The sequence below is a fragment of the Coregonus clupeaformis genome, unplaced genomic scaffold (assembly GCF_020615455.1).
Source record: "Coregonus clupeaformis isolate EN_2021a unplaced genomic scaffold, ASM2061545v1 scaf3113, whole genome shotgun sequence".
NCBI lineage: Eukaryota > Metazoa > Chordata > Actinopteri > Salmoniformes > Salmonidae > Coregonus > Coregonus clupeaformis.
The window spans coordinates 31,968-50,444 of record NW_025536567.1 but is presented as its reverse complement, the minus strand read 5'-3'; the positions used below and the strand labels follow the sequence as shown (position 1 = coordinate 50,444).

General features: G+C 43.6%; 1 pseudogene; it reads right to left on the bottom strand.

Moving 5' to 3' along the window:
- Positions 1-710: 710 nt before the first annotated feature.
- Positions 711-18,477, bottom strand: part of LOC123489646 — a 36,409-nt pseudogene continuing 18,642 nt past the window's right edge.

The following is an 18,477-nucleotide window of genomic DNA, read 5'->3' as shown; positions in this document are numbered from 1 at the left end:
ACGGAAAACGAAGACATGCACAGTCAAGGTGCTGAAGGCAAACAAAGGAGGACTCCACAGAGGTGGCAAACAGGGGCGCTCAACATTCAGAGAAGGGTGGGGAGGGATACAACACATCCGGGCTGGTGGGGTGGGCTCAATGCAATATTTCACACACGCCACACCGCTCAAGCGCCAGATCTGGAATTCAAATGTGGTTATTTGTCAAATTTGGTTGGAGTTGCATGATGTGCAAATATTATGGCAAACCAGCATAATGTATTTTCTAAATATATTTCAGAGTTTTACAGCCACAAATGCTGACCATTGGCATCACTGGTGTACCGAAGGGTCAAAGTGAATGGAATATCATAAGGGGCTCTTTTTTCTAAGGAAGGGGAGGCATTCTCCTTGTTGCCTGGTTGGAAAAGAGGTGGGTCAAGGGTAGGGCAGGGAGTTTAGACTGGTGAGCAGGGGGGCAAGGGGTGCTCTCCAGAGCGCATGCAAGGGGGAATGGGGTGGGTACACACCAATGGAGGCAATAAAATTCTCCTCGTTCAGACTCCGGGTGTCAAAGTGGTGGGTGCCTTTGCCCCCCGAGGTGGGGTGCGGAAGTTGGAGACGGGGCACCAGGAGGAGCCCTTGGGGGCCTGGTGCCCTTTCATGCCGGGCAGACGGGCTCTCCTTGCCCCGGGCTGCCAGCGTCACTGGGGCTCGGCGCTTCTCTGGGTCTACTGGGGCTACCAAGGAGGAAAAAGGGGAGAAGAATAGGGAAGAAGGGAAAGAGATGGTAGCGAGAGAAGAAAGAAACAGTGTAGAGTTGCAGTGGGAGGTTTGAAAGTTAGAATAGATGGTTGTTTGTAGGGTGTGTGATTACGTTTAAAAATGCTAAAACGAAATCGGGATCCTTAACATTAAGAAAAATCCCAACCTGAAAAAAACATGTTTTGATGTTTTCCCCCACAAAATTAAAAATAAGCGCGTGCAGTTATCACAAAACATACTATTTTCCCGTGTTATAGCCTAACTAGAAAAGTTATGTAATTTAATTTAAATCAGAACTTTAGGCTACTTTGGTGAATTTGCAGGCGTGCAAGACAGATTACTAAGACATATAGATGGGTTAGCTGACAATGTCACAAAAACGCGATGCGCATACGTCAGAGTCCGTGAGTTGTGGATTCTGGATAGCCAGATAGCTACTAACTTACTGACAAGAAACTTTGCCATGTGGGGAATCGTAAGTGACTCATTTCAGCTAGTTCAATCTTGTTCTTGATACCATGTCTTGTTTTGAGTTATTTTGACTGATTTCATGTCAATGCTAATATGGCAAAAATTCACACACTAGCTAGCTAATCAACAACTGTAAAGATGTATTTGAGAGACAACAAGTGCTCTTGTCAAATGTACTTATGTTTTCAATAAACATTGAGACGAAATATAGTTTACATGTCAACAATGTAAGCCAACCCAGTCTGTTTGCCCCATAGTTGCACACGCCATTTTGCTAAACAACCAATCCGTCTATGCAACGTTTTTTTCTTGCCTGCCCTCCTCGCTCTCCATCACGCTGGCTCGCCTGGGGTGTATTCATTACGTCGATTCTGTTGCAAAACTGTTCTTAAACGGAACAAACAGGGAGGAACTACTTGCATTTGTCCAATAGAAACTTGTTTTAGTTGCAAAAGTTTTACAACTATTTGGACTAATTAGTACACACACCCCTGCTCTTTCTCTTCGCTAATGATGCAGTGTGTGTTCAGTCTTCGGTCTGTTGTGTGAGAATATCCTAGCTTATTCATTGATGATAGGCCCTGCTTTACTGAAGTTGCGAGACATTGTAAGCCAAGACATTTGGAGGATACAGCTTTTGATTGCCGATAGATAGGCCTAGTGCACGGTTCTGACTGTCTGCCTGGTGACAGACCTGTCTATACTATGACCCTCCCTCTCTCTCCGTCTCTCGCTTAGCTAGCTATGAAAGATGCGAGTGTTTGTATTCTCAGAAGTAGGGTAACCAGAAGTGGTCTAGTGCTAATTGTTTGTGTTTCTGTTGGGCAGAGGGAGAGGCGCTCAGAGTTAAACAAACGGGAAAGAATTGTGAATTGTTTCGCTCTCAAGAAAAGGGCGCCATTGAAAGGAGTGATTACTGGGGTAGCGGTAAATGTGAAACTGACCAACTGAAGGGGAAGATTCCCGGTGTTTGTGATGCTCGTCGTTTGGGTGCGATGTAAACAGGGTGGCGAGAGTGGGGAAACAGAAGAGTCATTGTCTGTTCTTTTGAGTTTTGATGTTGAGTCTTTGCCTGACAAAGTGAAGGTTAGGATATATAAAGTTATCCTGTACGAACTTATGTGCCGAAATCACATTACGATGTTACAGGTGTCAAACTTATGGGCATGTGGCAGCAGTATGTAGGAGGGAGGTTCCAAGGTGTGAGAAGTGTGCAGAAGGGCATGAAACAAAGGAATGTAGCATTGGGGAAAGTAGTGGTATGTGCTAATTGTAGGGGTGGCCATGGGGCTGGGGATCAGAAATGTCCCGTCTCTGAGAGAAGCAGGTTGAGGCTTCCAGGGTAAAAGTAGTGAAGAAGTTGTCATATGCTGAGGCAGTGAAGAAAGTAGAGAAAGAGGAGTTAAGGGGGAGTGGTGAGAGTAGTAGATTTGTACCAGTACCGAGGGATAGGCCAACAAGTGATATATGTTTCAGTAAGATTGGATTTTTAGCATTTATAGCAATGGTTATTAATTGTACTGCAGGGATGGAACGTAAGTCGAAGAAAATTGAGGGGTTGTGGTGGCAGCTGCAGAGAGGTATTTGGGTGTGCAGACTTGACATCAGAAGAGTTACAGGGAGTGTTAAGTGGTGATGTCCCATCATTTCAGGTTGAGGGCATGAGGTAGGAATGAATATATTTAAATAGTGGAGTAGGGTGGTGTTCATTATTAATAATAATTTTTGAATTTGTGAGTGTAGTGTTAGTAGATGGTAGGGTATTTCTTTATTTTATTTTTCAAGCAAAATATAAGGGAGTTGTACTCCAGTCTAGTAGGTGGTAATGCAACAAATTGGATGCCAACCGCCGTTAAACCTCATTGAAGAAGATGATTATTCTCGGAAGTACGGCAACTAATCAGTCTCTTCCGTTCCAAAAAATACTGAATCTTCTAGGAGTCGATTCCTAGCGGAATTTAATCTTAACACTTAGAAATGGGAGTCGACATGCAGGAGTCGAGGAATCAATTATTTTGGAGTCGACTCTCCACCACTACGACATCAAGTCGTTAACAGTTGGAAAAATGGCAGAAAGGCAAGCAACAGCAGCAAAGTCCTGTATTGCAATACTTTAAGAAGTTAAATGAGAAGGAAATGTAAACTTTGCAAGGTGGAATTGAGGTACAGTAATGGTAGTAGAGGCGCAATGCTTAAAGATCTGAAAGGGGTACGCACCGAGACCCAACCCGTTGCTGGCAGCAGCAGAAACTGTCATTGTGAATTTGAGTGGAATTGTTTAAATGTTCTTATCGTTTGTCACATCCCTAGTTGTTTCTCTTCTGCTCTTATGACCCAAATTCGCTCGGTGAATGCTTAATTAAACTGCAAAGTTACCTAAAAAATGAGGCATCGTTGGTGGTACTGACTCAGAGATTGAACCAGAACTCACTGCCTGTAAAAACATATTGCTTACTTTTCAAATGAGTTGATAAAAAAAAGTGACCCAGAAATTATCCAGATTGCACATCTTTCCTATCCGATACTTATGTTGCCTTTAAATAAGTGGAGTATAGAAACGCCTGTTAAGCACTTCTTTGTTTTCAAACAGAATCAAGCATCAGTACCTTTCATTTTCTCAGAGGAAATAGTTAAGTCATAGTTTTGGGAGGGGGACATGCATGCTGAATTGAATGTGTCCTTTGAGAGAAAATGTTGACACTTTCAGTGGAGTATGGTTTTCTGAACGTTACCTTTTGGTTTGGTAGTGGGGTGCGTGCTATTTCCAGCAGAACGAAGACGCTGGCCATGCCTCCAAGCCCGGCATTGGTGTACGAGTGTTCCAGACTAGAAAACGGTGCACTTCAGTATGTCTAACATGCCCTTGTACACCTTCCTGCTAATCTCCTGAAGAGTACACCACACACACACGCAATTTAATTGTAAGCTGTTATTCAGCTTTAATTCAAAACCAAGGTTAAAAACGCATAATTAAAATGTTATTTCTCCCCCTCGCTTGCCCCCGTTCCCTTTCTCCCCACCTGGGTGGGTGGAGCCACTCACCACATCACGGATGACCTCCTGCCTGATATCCTCCTCTGACTGGACGGTCCGGTTCAGCTTGCTCAGCACGAAGACCGCGCAGCTGCTCGTTCTCCAGCAGGCGGCGCACCTTCTTCATGTTGAGCCAGCCCACGCCTTGGCCCTCCAGCACACTCTGCACCACCTCCAGGAACTGCTGGTTCTCACTGGGACAGACACAGCTCTGGTTCAGTCACTCCGATCACACTCCCCTTTTTTGTATATGTCACCATTGGCTCTTAAGTTAGACAACCCTTCTCCTAAAGGGGGTTGATATATCACCTATCCAGGTCTGTCATTTGACATTATATTGGCAAGAAAGTTTATGACAACCAGCTTTTGTTTTGATGGCCAACATTATACCATGAAGACATTATGCCATGAAGGTGGTAAACTAATTCAAAGTACAATGTCGTCACATGAGTTGTCAAAGAATGCCATGACAGCAATGTCCTGGGTAATACAGTCTCATAGGGGTCTGTTACCTGGTGTTTACGACGCCTGGGGCCGAGGGGACTCTCTCTCTTGACCGTGGGACTGTGCTTAATGACTGACACTTCTGGTCAACGAGGGCCCTGGGGACCGCGGGCTCCTCCTGCAGGGAGCCATATCAGAACAGTGGGAGGTCTCTACAGTAAATACCATGGAAACACAGAAAGCCATAAGCCAACGACAAGTTCAGAGACATACAAACAGAAATACCAGTTGACTTGAGCAGGAGGCTTATACATTTCTACTACCGAAAGCCACCAATTACACATAGTCTACGATGTACTAATTAGATAACTACATCAAAGACCAATAGACAAAGAAGATGGCACACATCCTCTGCATACATGAAAAGACACACACACACATCAATTTTCGGTGGCAGGACACTAGCTAATGAACTAGCTGAGCTACAGGTTTCATATTCAGACACTTAAGGGGAGGGAGATCGGAAATGGGACGTCACAAGCAGAAAGAGTCAACATGGCGCTGTGTTTTTGGCATCACACATTAGCAGAGAACAGAGGTGAGGTCAGATTGGAGGCGGGATCTGCATGGCAACAAGACAGACAAGTTATGTGTCATGCAGAAAAAGAACGAAAAAAATTGGGGATGGGTCGACAATCACACACACCGGCTAACGGAAAGATACACTGTAGTGTTCATACTGTTAGTCACCTTGTACCACCAGTTAGACAGACACTCATAAACACACAGGTGCAATGGAATACAAAAGTGTGGTGGATCACTTGCAGGGTTTGGGCCTGTGAACAATATTATTATTCAAACTGATTATAATATTGTTGCGCTCTACATAAGCTTACCCACTGGGCAGACCTCTCAGTTCAACATCTATTTTGATTTACATTTGGTTTAGTTGTCAACTAACGTGAATTAAACGTGAAATCAACAGAACATTTGATTCCCTTACGTTGATGACTTTTTGCAAATCCAATCAGTTTTCCACATCACACCTTTTAATGACGTGGAAACAATGTTGATTCAACCAGTTTTTTTGCCCAGTGGGTAGCCAGTGGGTAGCCTGTTTGACACTTTGAACATTTAGGCTAAAGGTAATGTCTTGAAAGTGAGGATACAAATAAATACATCCACCAAAAATGTATTGGGTCCTTGTCATAAACAAATCGGCTGTCGGTATATCCGATTTTTGTAGCATTGCGTAAGGCTCTATGACCGCGATGTTACCAAAGACCTCACCTGACAACGATGCCATTTTTACCCCACATTTTCCAAAATATCATCCATTAGTTATTACAACATGCATCACAGCACTTCAAATAATTCCCTTCCATTCGATCACTGTGGTACTGGTACATATGCTCGACAGTAACCACAAGCCAACTAAGTGTCCAATGACAACTCCAATCCAAAACCGGTGACTATGAGTTTAGGAATTAAGACAGAACAGCACTCTTGGTGCTGCGAGACTGCTCTCCTTAATTCACATTATCAATGAAACAGTGTTTAAAACTCTAACTCACAGCACTGGAAGAATGATGTCTGCCTTACCTGCAGGGTAGCAGTTTTGATTGTGCTAAGGCATACCTCCACTGGCAAGGTGATGGGAGGTCTAGGTGTGTATGTGTGAGACCAAAGAGGTGGCCAAACAAGCAAATATAGCTTCTTGCTTGGCTTGGACAATAATGGAGCTGATGTTGACCAACTCGAGATCAACATCTTGTCAGGTCCATACAATACTGTGGAATGCAGAGACTTAGGTTTGCACCAAAAAAAAATGAATGGCATCACCTATGGCAATTGTTAATATGGGTTGCACAGCTTCTAACAAGCTAACTTCCCGAGGGCCCAACCCAAACTAATACAAAGATGTGTGGATGGGTGGAGTGACTCTGCAAAGGTTAGTGAATGGGGCAACAGTCACTGTGGATGGTGAAAGACAAGCAGGACAGACTCGATGTATGACGTATGAATGATCTCTCGATGGTGCATGTCCAGGTGACAGAGGAGGGTGAGCGAGGGAGGATCCTGGGAGATGTAGTTGACTGGCTAGGAGAAGCATGCAGCCCACCACAGTTTAAAAGGGCGGAACCCACCTTCTCCGCTCCCGGGCCGGCCTCTGTAATTATCTCCATTAGAGAATTTAGTCCAAATACTGGACACAAAACCCAGAATTAGTGCAGAGAAGTGGAAAGAGGACAGAGAGGACACCGGCCCAGACCTATGAACCAGTCTGAACATCAACCCACAACACACATGCACAGCAAACACACTGACCAGTGCACAAAGAGAGCAGAAAATAGAGACGGGAGAAAAGGAAAGAGTGAGGGAGACAGACCAAGGAAGGGGGCAGCACATTTTTGTTGTGACTTAACCTCAAAAGGTTATAGCCATGAAATGTCATAAGACCAATCTTACATGTGGTGATTTAGGCTACTTTTGTTAGGATCCCAATATATTTTAATTCCATCTAGGGGGTGGGAGAAAGCATTTGCCAATTTTAAGTGTCTATGTCCAGAAGAGCACAGTTTATGGGGCCCTCTGACCACACAGAGACCTCAGCCGGAGAACACACAAAACGATGGAGAGCCACCGATACAAGCGAGCAAGCAAGGCAACAGACTGCACAGAGCAAGGAGATCAGGTGTCATGTCAGTTTCATTTAAATTCCAGTTCACTTGGGTAATCAATTGTACTTCAATCGATAAAATGAAAAATCCTCATAGAAAGTGATAGGTAATTTGCCATCTCAGGAACTGGAAAGTCAATTCATCCTCAAATATTGAGTGGAATTGAAAACGGACTTGACCCCAACTCTGCCGGGAAACCATGAGAAAAACACCAAATTCCTGTGAAAATGCCACATGAAGGGGATAATATGTATGCAAATTAAGAGATCTGTCGTCTTATAAATGTGTGCATCATAGCGCATCACTCCCACCAAACAGAGCAGAACTAACAAGGAAACAAAAGGGAAGGGATATGGATATACATGAATGAAAATACAGATATATCTCCTAGTATGCAACCTGAGTAATATGGACTCAGATAGGTAGGGTCGAATATGAGTCAAAGATGGAGCTAGTTGTAAGGGTAAAACAAACTACCACACCAGACAATAACATACCCGGACTGTCTGGACCCGGGCCTACCCGGACTAGCCGGGCTGTCATCTGAACAGTCAAGACAAAACAAATCATCATCAAAGGAAAAAAAACAAACGTTGGTTTGCTATGGTCAGCTGTCCCAAACAGCGTGGGGCCATTGAGTTTAACACATGCATTTCTTATTTTCTCTCACAAATGTTCCCATAACATTCAGGCAACCATGTGGGATTGGGAACATTGGAAAACAGGGTACTCTTGAGAGAAAATGCTAACTTTTGTCAGGTCCTCAATATCCACCTAATGCCATACATCAACATGCAGTCAGAGGGGGACAACATACAACATTTAGAATGAAAGTCTATTCATTCTAAAAAATATTATAAAAATAAAGAATTCTACAAACCTTCCTCAATTTCCTCCTCTACGTCAAAATTAAAATATTCTATATTTTGTAAAATAAAAATAAAATAATTAAGAGGGGAAAAGGCAAAAAGGAAAGAAGGTAAAATATACAATATAAAGTTGAATAAATGTCTATACTGTGTAGCCTAAACTGGCTTGCCAGGACATTTCAGCATGACATACCGTCAATACTACTCCTGGCTGCTCTACTTAGTGCAAACAAAGCAACAGCCTCTGAGGAAGTAATATGCTGGACAGTTAAAGAAGTTCCCACACATGTCAGTCAGTCACACATCATTATGTCATCTACTCTCCTTCCTTCTCCACATCAGGTTAAAGATAGGCCTAACTGTCCAGTGAAAATCTTACTTTTAAAAGTAAATATTCTGTTAACTCATACCCAAATAATGTTGTTAACAAAGCATGTAAATTGGAGAAAAAAACACTTCAAAACCCCGACCCAAAAAGTCAAACATTTTCATAAATGCTTGCCGTTTCTAAAATAATGCTTTCTATTTCCTCATAGAACATGACATGTTGGCTCATTGGCTGAGCTGGCCGAATCAGCGGTCTAAGCGAGTTTTAATGACTGGTATACACCGACACCATTCTGTTGGGGTATGCCCACATAATTCAAACATGAAAAGCTGCTTTTGAACATACTTTAAAAAAAAATGGAATTAAAGCTATTTCCCTCATATTGTAATTAATTATAGGTCATATTTTAAAAATAAATCTGCAAACACTGGACAGTTACTTTAAATGATTAAGATGACTTCATATGGGAATAGCTTATGCTCAATGTGTCTTATCAAGATAAATAGCATAGTCATGACATACGGTGTATAAAATATTGACAGAAATTTGCACTCTGGTGATTTTGCACGCGAAATATTATAATTTTTATGCCCATGACAAACAAAAACATTTATACTTTATAACCACTGCAAGAGCTGTATGACAACCCTTTTGTACTTTGAAAGGGCATTGTTTTAGTAAGACAGCCTGCCCCTACTGCCTTCAACTGACAAACCTGACTGCAATCTGCTGTAGGGCACAAAAATTGAATACAGCCACAGCGAGTGAAATGGAGAAGGAGATGAGATGGATAAAGGTCAGAGAAAAAGAGAAATGAAGGATGAGTGAAGATAACGTGAAAGGTGGACAAAACAGGGCAAAGGGCTGCATTAGTACTGTACCTTTTAGATTGGGGAAGGGCCCAGTCCCAGCGTGCCTTCTCCCTCAGAGCCACCCTTGTTGGACAGACAGGTTGGAGAGGCTGAAGCTGGTTTGCACGTGGTTCTTGTATAGATTGCCTGCAGTGATTGTGAGAGAGAGTCGCTGATGACCGATGAAGTCTCGCAAAGAAACCAACATTTGACCATCCTATAGTCAATACCCATGATGATTTGCAGCCCAACGTCAACTTCCATTTCAATCTGTACATAGCTGGCAAATATTGTCAATTTCTGGTTGCTAAACTGTACATTTCTGGTTGTCTTCCTGATTGAGAAGACCAGCAACTAGTATTGCCTGCTGGGTAACCTTTCACATTCCCCCTTCAGTGTTCAAAGATCTCGTGAGACAGGATAGATGAACACAGAAGGGCAAAAACTCGCTTTGGAGGACAAGGTGTAACTGTCACCTATCCAGCCCTTTCAGATCTGTGATTATCATACAACTGAAATGACCCTGGTTTGAGAAGACTCACTAGCAAAGGACATGAGGCCCCCAAAGCCATCGCTGCTGTTGTTGGAGATTGGAGAACTGTTGCGGGAGTCGCCCTCTCCGTCCGACTCTCAGGCAGCTTTAGGCTGCTGGGCCTCAGGGGGCGTTGGGCTCTGTGGAGCAGAAAGGTGTTAGAGGTCTGGGGGAGTGTCACGTTCTGTTAGCGTGTTTCGACTGCTACACCAGAGGCATATCACAGATGCAGAATTCAGAAGCTGAGAGACTTAATTGGGTGTGTGTATGTTTATGAGTGTACAGTGAGGGGGGAAAAGTATTTGATCCCCTGCTGATTTTGTACGTTTGCCCACTGACAAAGACATGATCAGTCTATAATTTTTATGGTAGGTTTATTTGAACAGTGAGAGACAGAATAACAACAACAAAATCTAGAAAACGCATATCAAAATGTTATAAATTGATTTGCATTTTAATGAGGGAAATAAGTATTTGACCCCTCTGCAAAACATGACGTAGTATCTTGGTGGCAAAACCCTTGTTGGCAATCACAGAGGTCAGACGTTTCTTGTAGTTGGCCACCAGGTTTGCATACATCTCAGGAGGGAGTTTGTCCCACTCCCTCTTTTGCAGATCTTCTCCAAGTCATTAAGGTTTCGAGGCTGACGTTTGGCAACTCGAACCTTCAGATCCCTCCACAGATTTTCTATGGGATTAAGGTCTGGAGACTGGCTAGGCCACTCCAGGACCTTAATGTGTTTCTTCTTGAGCCACTCCCTTTGTTGCCTTGGCCATGTGTTTTGGGTCATTGTCATGCTGGAATACCCATCCATGACCCATTTTCAATGCCCTGGCTGAGGGAAGGAGGTTCTCACCCAAGCTTTGATGGTACATGGCCCCGTCCATCGTCCCTTTGACGCCGTGAAGTTGTCCTGTCCCCTTAGCAGAAAAACACCCCCCAAAGCATAATGTTTCCACCTCCATGTTTGACGGTGGGGATGGTGTTCTTGGGGTCATAGGCAACATCGGTGAGTTGAGTTGATGCGAAAGAGCTTGATTTTGGTCTCATCTGACCACAACACTTTCACCCAGTTCTCCTCTGAATCATTCAGATGTTCATTGGCAAACTTCAGACGGGCCTGTATATGTGCTTTCTTGAGCAGGGGGACCTTGCGGGCGCTGCAGGATTTCAGTCCTTCACCGGGCGTAGTGTGTTACCAATTGTTTTCTTGGTGACTATGTTCCCAGCTGCCTTGAGATCATTGACAAGATCCTCCTGTAGTTCTGGGCTGATTCCTCACCGTTCTCATGATCATTGCAACTCCACAAGGTGAGATCTTGTATGGAGCCCAGGCCGAGGGAGATTGACAGTCTTTTGTGTTTCTTCTCCATTTGCGAATAATCGCACCAACTGTTGTCACCTTTCCACCAAGCTGCTTGGCGATGGTCTTGTAGCCCATTCCAGCCTTGTGTAGGTCTACAATCTTGTCCCTTGAGCATCCTTGGAGAGCTCTTTGGTCTTGGCCATGGTGGAGAGTTTGGAATCTGATTGATTGATTGCTTCTGTGGACAGGTGTCTTTTATACAGGTAACAAACTGAGATTAGGGCACTCCCTTTAAGAGTGTGCTCTAATCTCAGCTCGTTACCTGTATAAAAGACCTGGGAGCCAGAAATCTTTCTGAATGAGAGGGGGTCAAATACTTATTTCCCTCATTAAAATGCAAATCAATTTATAAAATTTTTGACATGCGTTTTTCTGGATTTTGTTGTTGTATTCTGTCTCTCATTGTTCAAATAAACCTACCATTAAAATTATAGACTGATCATTTCTTTGTCAGTGGCCAAACGTACAAAATCAGCAGGGGATCAAATACTTTTTCCTCCTGTATACATCACTTTTTTTTGTTGACGTTTTCAGAATGTGTGGTTTATGATGCTTGTTTGTGTGTACAATGTTATGGCGTAGGTGTGTTGTAACATACTTCTTGCCATTGAGGTTCTGGTTGAACCGGGCGTGTACGTCTCCTCTTGGTCTTCTGCCTCAGTGTCCTCCTCAGCAGGAAGCCATACTGAGGCTCAAAGTAGGGGTTGTCGTACTCGCCCTTCTTATTGGCTTGTCCCACCGGTCAGGCGTCTGGGGAAGTCTGGAGAAGGGCGGCGCACCCAATCCCGGGACAGAGTTCTGTAGAGCTGCACTGGCCAACGCCTCCATTTCCACTGGTTCTGCCTGCTCCTGGGACACAATTAACATCAATCAGTGGTCACTAATGGTTGATACTAAATACACAAGATTGCCACTTTATGAGGAGGAAGAAGAAAAGGAAAATCTCAAGCAAAAATATAATTATTGCCATTATGTTCTCATGGTTAAGAGTTATGAACAAATTCAACGTCAGTTGCCAAAAATGTCAGTTGCTAACTTGTGTTAACTGCATAATTTTATACTCGTGTAAAATGAGCAGTTCACTGACATTGTTGACTCTGGATGATTGTGCTTGGGCTGGAGCTGGCGGTTGTGCTGGAGCTCGAGCGGAGGGCTTGTCCATCAAGAGGATTCAGGAGCTCCGTCGCCCCCTCGGGCAGTGCCTTCTCTTCGGGGAGGGGACCCTCTCCTCCCTTGAACTCCTGGAAGTCCTGGAACTCCCACCTCGCTGGCGTCTCCCAGTCAGCGTGGGTAGGGGGGGATCCAGGTCTACAACACCGGAAGACAGATATTAGTTGGTATTGATGACCAAAGGGTCACAAAACAAAATGTTTAGCTAGTGGCTGTTTCTGAAAGGAATTGGTCATTTTTTGGTTACCATTTGACAAGATAAACAATTGTCAGTTATTATAATACGGGGAACTGACAGTTTTGTCATAACAATAAGTATGTGTAAGCTGGGTGTTTCTTGGTTGCAAATTACACAGGCAGCCCAATTAGTTTTTTTGTGTTTTTTTGCAAATTGGTCAAATCAAAATCAGCTCTTTGCCAATAATTGGGCAACATATTAGAATTGGTTTCCTGCGTGTAAATGCAGCCCTGGTGAAATGGCACAGATACTTACTTCGGCGTGTCCCCTTGGATGTCACATTTGATCATTTCGCTCACCAAGTCTCCAAGTGACGAGTAGGATGAGCTGGAGTCATCGTAGCCAGCCTCGCTGTCACTGCCACAGAGACAAAACAGAGTGGCATTACCCGGACGCCATCTTGGTGACACCTTACACGTCTACAGAAGGCTAACTGAAAAAAGCTAAGTAAACCTTTATCTCAGACTCAAATTAACCTCAACTGATACATCATTTCTAGCAAGACTAGCAAGCTAACTATTGAGCTAACTAGCAAATATACTAGTTAATGTTTAGAGTTCGCCATCTAGTGGCTAATGTGTTGTCTATCTACATTCTATAGCCTACCATGCTGCTGCTTCTGCTGCAATGTCTCCGTCGGCCGCACTTGCACACACACAAACACACATGATGCACATACACAGAGAACTCACAGATCAGACACTGGAAAGGACCTCCCTTCAGATCTAGTTTTTATATGCAGCTAAATGGCGCACTAACATGCAACATTGCAAAAGTGCTTTTAGACCTTTGACAGTACCTGGCACTGAAAAAAATTCTTTAACTTAACATTTTGCCAATTATGTTATAGCAGTAGTATCAAGAACCAGTTATACCTTCCAACTGTGGAAGGGTCTGTGTTTTACCTGTCGTCTGTGGGGTCCGAGTCGTTGGCCTCATCCTCTAGGGGGTCCGCTCATAGCCTCGGCCAGCTGGGAGCTGCCGTCATACACGCGGTAGAACACTGGCTGCAGCTGGTGGGCGTACCACTTGCCCTTGTCTCCGATCAAAGATGGGTCATACACGTCTGCAGAACACAGAGGTACGCTCAGAAACACAACAAAACCTTCAAACTGCCTGTATCGCTCATAGAAATATACCAGCGTGCACAAAACATTAGGAACACCTGTTCTTTCCATGACAGGCTGACCAGTTGAATCCAGGTGAAAGCTATGATCCCTTATTGATGTCACCTGTTAAATCCACTTCAAGTCAGTGTAGATGAAGGGAAGGATAAAGGTTAAAGAAGGATTTTTAAGCCTTGAGACAATTGAGACAATTGAGACAATTGAGACATGGATTGTGTATGTGTGCCATTCAGAGAGTGAATGGGCAAGACAAAATATTTAAGTGCCTTTGAACGGGGTATGGTAGTAGGTGCCAGGCACACCGGTTTGTGTCAAGAACTGCAACGCTGCTGGATTTTCCACACTCAATAGTTTGCTGTGTGTATCAAGAATGGTCCACCACCCAAAGGACATCCAGCCAACTGTGGGGAGCATTTGAATCAACATGGGCCAGCATCCCTGTGGAACTCTTTGAATACCTTGTAGAGTCCATGCCCCGCAATTGAGGGCTGTTCTGAGGGCAAAGGGGGTGCAACTCAATATTAGGAAGGTGTTCCTAATGTTTTGTACACTGAGTGTATATTCACATTTGACCTAAAGAAAGGTGCATTAATTGATAGCATAAATCACTTTACTTATCCCTTTACACACGTGGGAAATTGGCCTATATGGATAGGGATAAATTGAAATGTTTCTCACAGAAGAAATTGAAAAGCATATACGTAACAATGGTAGCAATTGAAAGAGAACAGTTTGAGATAATTGGAAGATTATTAGACCAAAGGTGATTACACAACAGTTCACCTGACACAAGACTGAATCCAAACACTACACTGTTGATTTCATGTGCATTTTACATTTACTGTACTTTTGCTGCATTTGTAAATACTCTGGATACATTCAATAACATGATAAGACTATTCCTGGAAAATGTGGGGTGGGTGCAACATAACACAAAAAATGACATGGGTTTGAGTGAGAGGACACCTTTCTAAAGTTTGCACAGTTCCTAAGCAATTTCAATGCACTTTTATGACTCAAAAGAAGAGTCTTCAACTATAAAGGTACTTTTGAGCTCTCCTGCTGTGCCGTTGAGGAACTGTAGCAACAACACTTGTAGTCGTTTTGCTTGGAACACAACCCTGCAATTACACAATTACTGTTGCTGTTTACGCAATCCAAAAACAGTCCATTATAAATCGCAATCTGGGTCAGATGGGCATGATTTGAAAGCTGGTTCTATTGCCAACATGACTAGTTAAGTTATAAAATACAAATCTTACAGTGTTAGGCTTTCACAAGTCAATTCCGAGAAACAGATCATAATTTTGGTGGGCATAGAAAGGAGGCATTAGTGCATTCAGCTGCGTGTCCTAGCGGCAAATTTTCTTCACAATAAACAAACATATGCTCATTCTGATCAGAACAACCTAGGGTATGACGCCATGTTATCTCTGTAACTGTACACTCAAACAGTGACCATAAACATTGACACCCCTATATGAGTTTTATGATTTAGAAATGTGAAGTGCACATTTGGACTTGCTTTATGACATCAAAGCGGTATTTATTATAATCCTCAAACGTCACATCTTTCAAAATACATTGAGTGATCTTAATTTACAGCATTTCCCTCAGACAACTCAAAATGTGCCAAAGTTGCCTAATTACCAGGAGGGGGATGGGGGCAACTTCTAGTAGGCACGGTGCTCAAGTTCAGAACGTCTGTCAGTCAAAACCCAGTACAGTAGCTGTGAAGTGCAGAGCCAGAGCTTTAACGTCATGTACAGCATGTTACTGTTACAGCCACTACGTTCCAATTTAGACAATTAGTGCACAAATCTGCCATTTTCAACCCGGTATACAGTAGAGTGTAAAGGGCTACACTTTACTTCACCCTATAAATATCCAAGCTAGCACAGTATGGTTCGAGTCTAAACAGAAATACACCAATTGTCAGTCAGTGCATGGTATATGCAGTACAGCAGGTGTGTTAGGCTAGGGTAAGGGACTTACTGTTGTGGATCCTCTGAAAGGCCAGGTTGGTGGGGTTGAGGGCCCACTCGCCATAGTACTCCACGGCCTGGGTGTGCGACAGCTTCTCAGCGAGCCTGAGCGGCGGGGCCGCGGCCAGGAAGGACGTGGCCTGGAAATGCCACCACAGGCCGGGGAAGAGGCGCAGCGTGCGTGTGTGCATCTGGGAAACCCTGGAGCACGTTGGGGGAGTTGAAGAATCGAACCATGGCAACCCTGTTGGAGAAGGAAGGGAAGGTGAGTGTGTTAACGCTTCAATTAGTCATTAAATTCAGAAAAGCTTTCTTGTTTATCAGATGTACATACGAGATACATTTGTATTTGATATGAGGCTCAAATGAAACATTGTTTCATGACATTGTTGAGTCATATTCAATTCAGATTTTAGGAATTTCAAGTGGAAACGGGGTCAATCCATAAATTGTGCATATGTAAATAGCCCTTCATATCTATAAAATATCTAAAATATTCACAGACTAAATCAAATGGAGGAGTGTATAGGTCCTGACTGGATTATTCTGCTAGGCTCAAAGTAAAAAAATGTAACCAACCTCACAAATTGCCTTGCATGGATAATATGAGATCTACTTGCAAAAGGGACAGAGAAACATTGCTCAAGCCTTGCCTGGTGGCCACATCCACAGAGTCCACGTCGTTGCCGTAGATGAGGGGGTTGAACTCGGTGGAGGAGGGCGACGCCTTGTTCTGGCCGGGGGGGAGCAGAGGTAACTCCTGGCCCTCCTGGAACTTCTCCAGGTTCAGAATGGGCTGGGTGTTGAGACTCATGCTGGCCAGGGCCTGGAGCAGGTAGAGGTGACAAAGGTTTTAATCAACACACTGTCGTGGAGATGAGATGAGGGGTCACTCGGCCCCACTAGGGGGCACTCTCACCTCAGGCATCAGCTGAAGGGTAGTGCAACAGAATGGTCTCACTAGGACCAGTGTGGAACTGTCTGTTTGGGGTTCAAAACGGTGCAAGATACTAGTACAGGGTTCGGAGACCTCAAAAATTTGGTTAACCCCTTTATTTGTTAATACTTTTTATTTTTTGTATTTTATGTATTTTTTTATTGCTTTAATATTTTTTGTCTGTATGATATAAGTTCTCATTTGAGAATAATAATTAATAAAACAAGGACTAAGCTAAGAGGACTCACAATGTGATTATGTTATTAGCTGACAGGTGAGAGTGTGGGACAAAATGAAGCCTGTTTCCCAGCAAATTAATCTGAGGAGTGCATGTTTTTGCAGATGCCTGAAATGGGGAGCGTCATTTGGGAGGTTGAGGGGAGAAGTAACAGCAGAGGGAATTCACTAGCAACTCTGGGATTGCTGCTGACTCATTCAGGGTTTTGCACAATGTTAGCACAGTGGATCGTTTGATGGCCAGGTCAGTCAGCAAAATCTGCATATCCACTGTGTTTGCTTACAAGGACACTCACTGATGACAAGATAGATGTGCATACATTCAGGCATGCTCGCCAGAACTAAGCAGCCAGTGGTGGGTCTGCAAAAACGACCTATTACGAGATATCTCTCTATGCCACCAGTCTGTTACAACATCTCAACAATAGTGTATGACACTTGAGAAAACTGAAAAATAACAAGCAACAACAACAAAAATATTTAAGTTTGGTGAGGAAGAATATCCGTGCACAGGAGCATGGCACATTCCATAGAAGGAGAAATTAGAAACCTTATTGTCAGAGGAGAAGATCTGCTTTTGGGTGATCACGGTCAACCTAACCAGACACTAGGGAAGGGGAGGAGGACAAGAGATGCCAGGAAGAGGATCACATGAAAAGGGGCTGAGCTGACCAATTGCTGAGCAGAATTGAAACCACACATGACAAAAAGGGTCAAGATAGGGAGGCTATGTGTCCAATTCCCTTGAAATGGATTCCTTTCCTAATCTCCCTCTCAATCCTGACTACTAAACTGCTGAAAGGACAGGATGCTTGAAAGCAACGTGGGAACCTTGACTAGCCAATAAGTGGGCTAGTGGGGAGATGTAGATGCCTCCATGTTGCTTTCACATTCAGCCCTTTCAGCTAAGTGAAAGGTGCAGTTTCAGAGAATTGGGACATAGCCAGAGAACAAGAGAGAGAGAGAGAATGAAGTAGAGAGGACGAGAGAGAAGAGGAGGTGCAAGAGAGGAAGAAAAACAAACACATTTACAGAGATCAAACCATGACAGAGACAAGTGAGAGAGAGAGAGACACACAAACACACACAAAACAACACACAAAAAGGAACAGTAATGCACCACACCACACCCAACACAAGTTAGCCACTGAAGAGAGACGATCGATGGTTACCAACTGGGAGGATAACCAGTGGCTACGATGGAGAGGTGATACTGAGACACAGAAGGGAGCAGATCTCTTGACAATAACGAAAAATAATGTAAAATACTTTTGGCTTTTTGTTTACACTGTCCGTACACCCCCAACTCAAATTCTCCCATCTCTTTAACCTGTTAGATGCTGACATACACTGAGTGTACAAAACATTACAAACACCTGCTCTTTCCATGACAGACTGGCCAGGTGAATCCAGGTGAAAACTATGATCCCTTATTGATGTCACTTATTAAATCCACCTTCAAA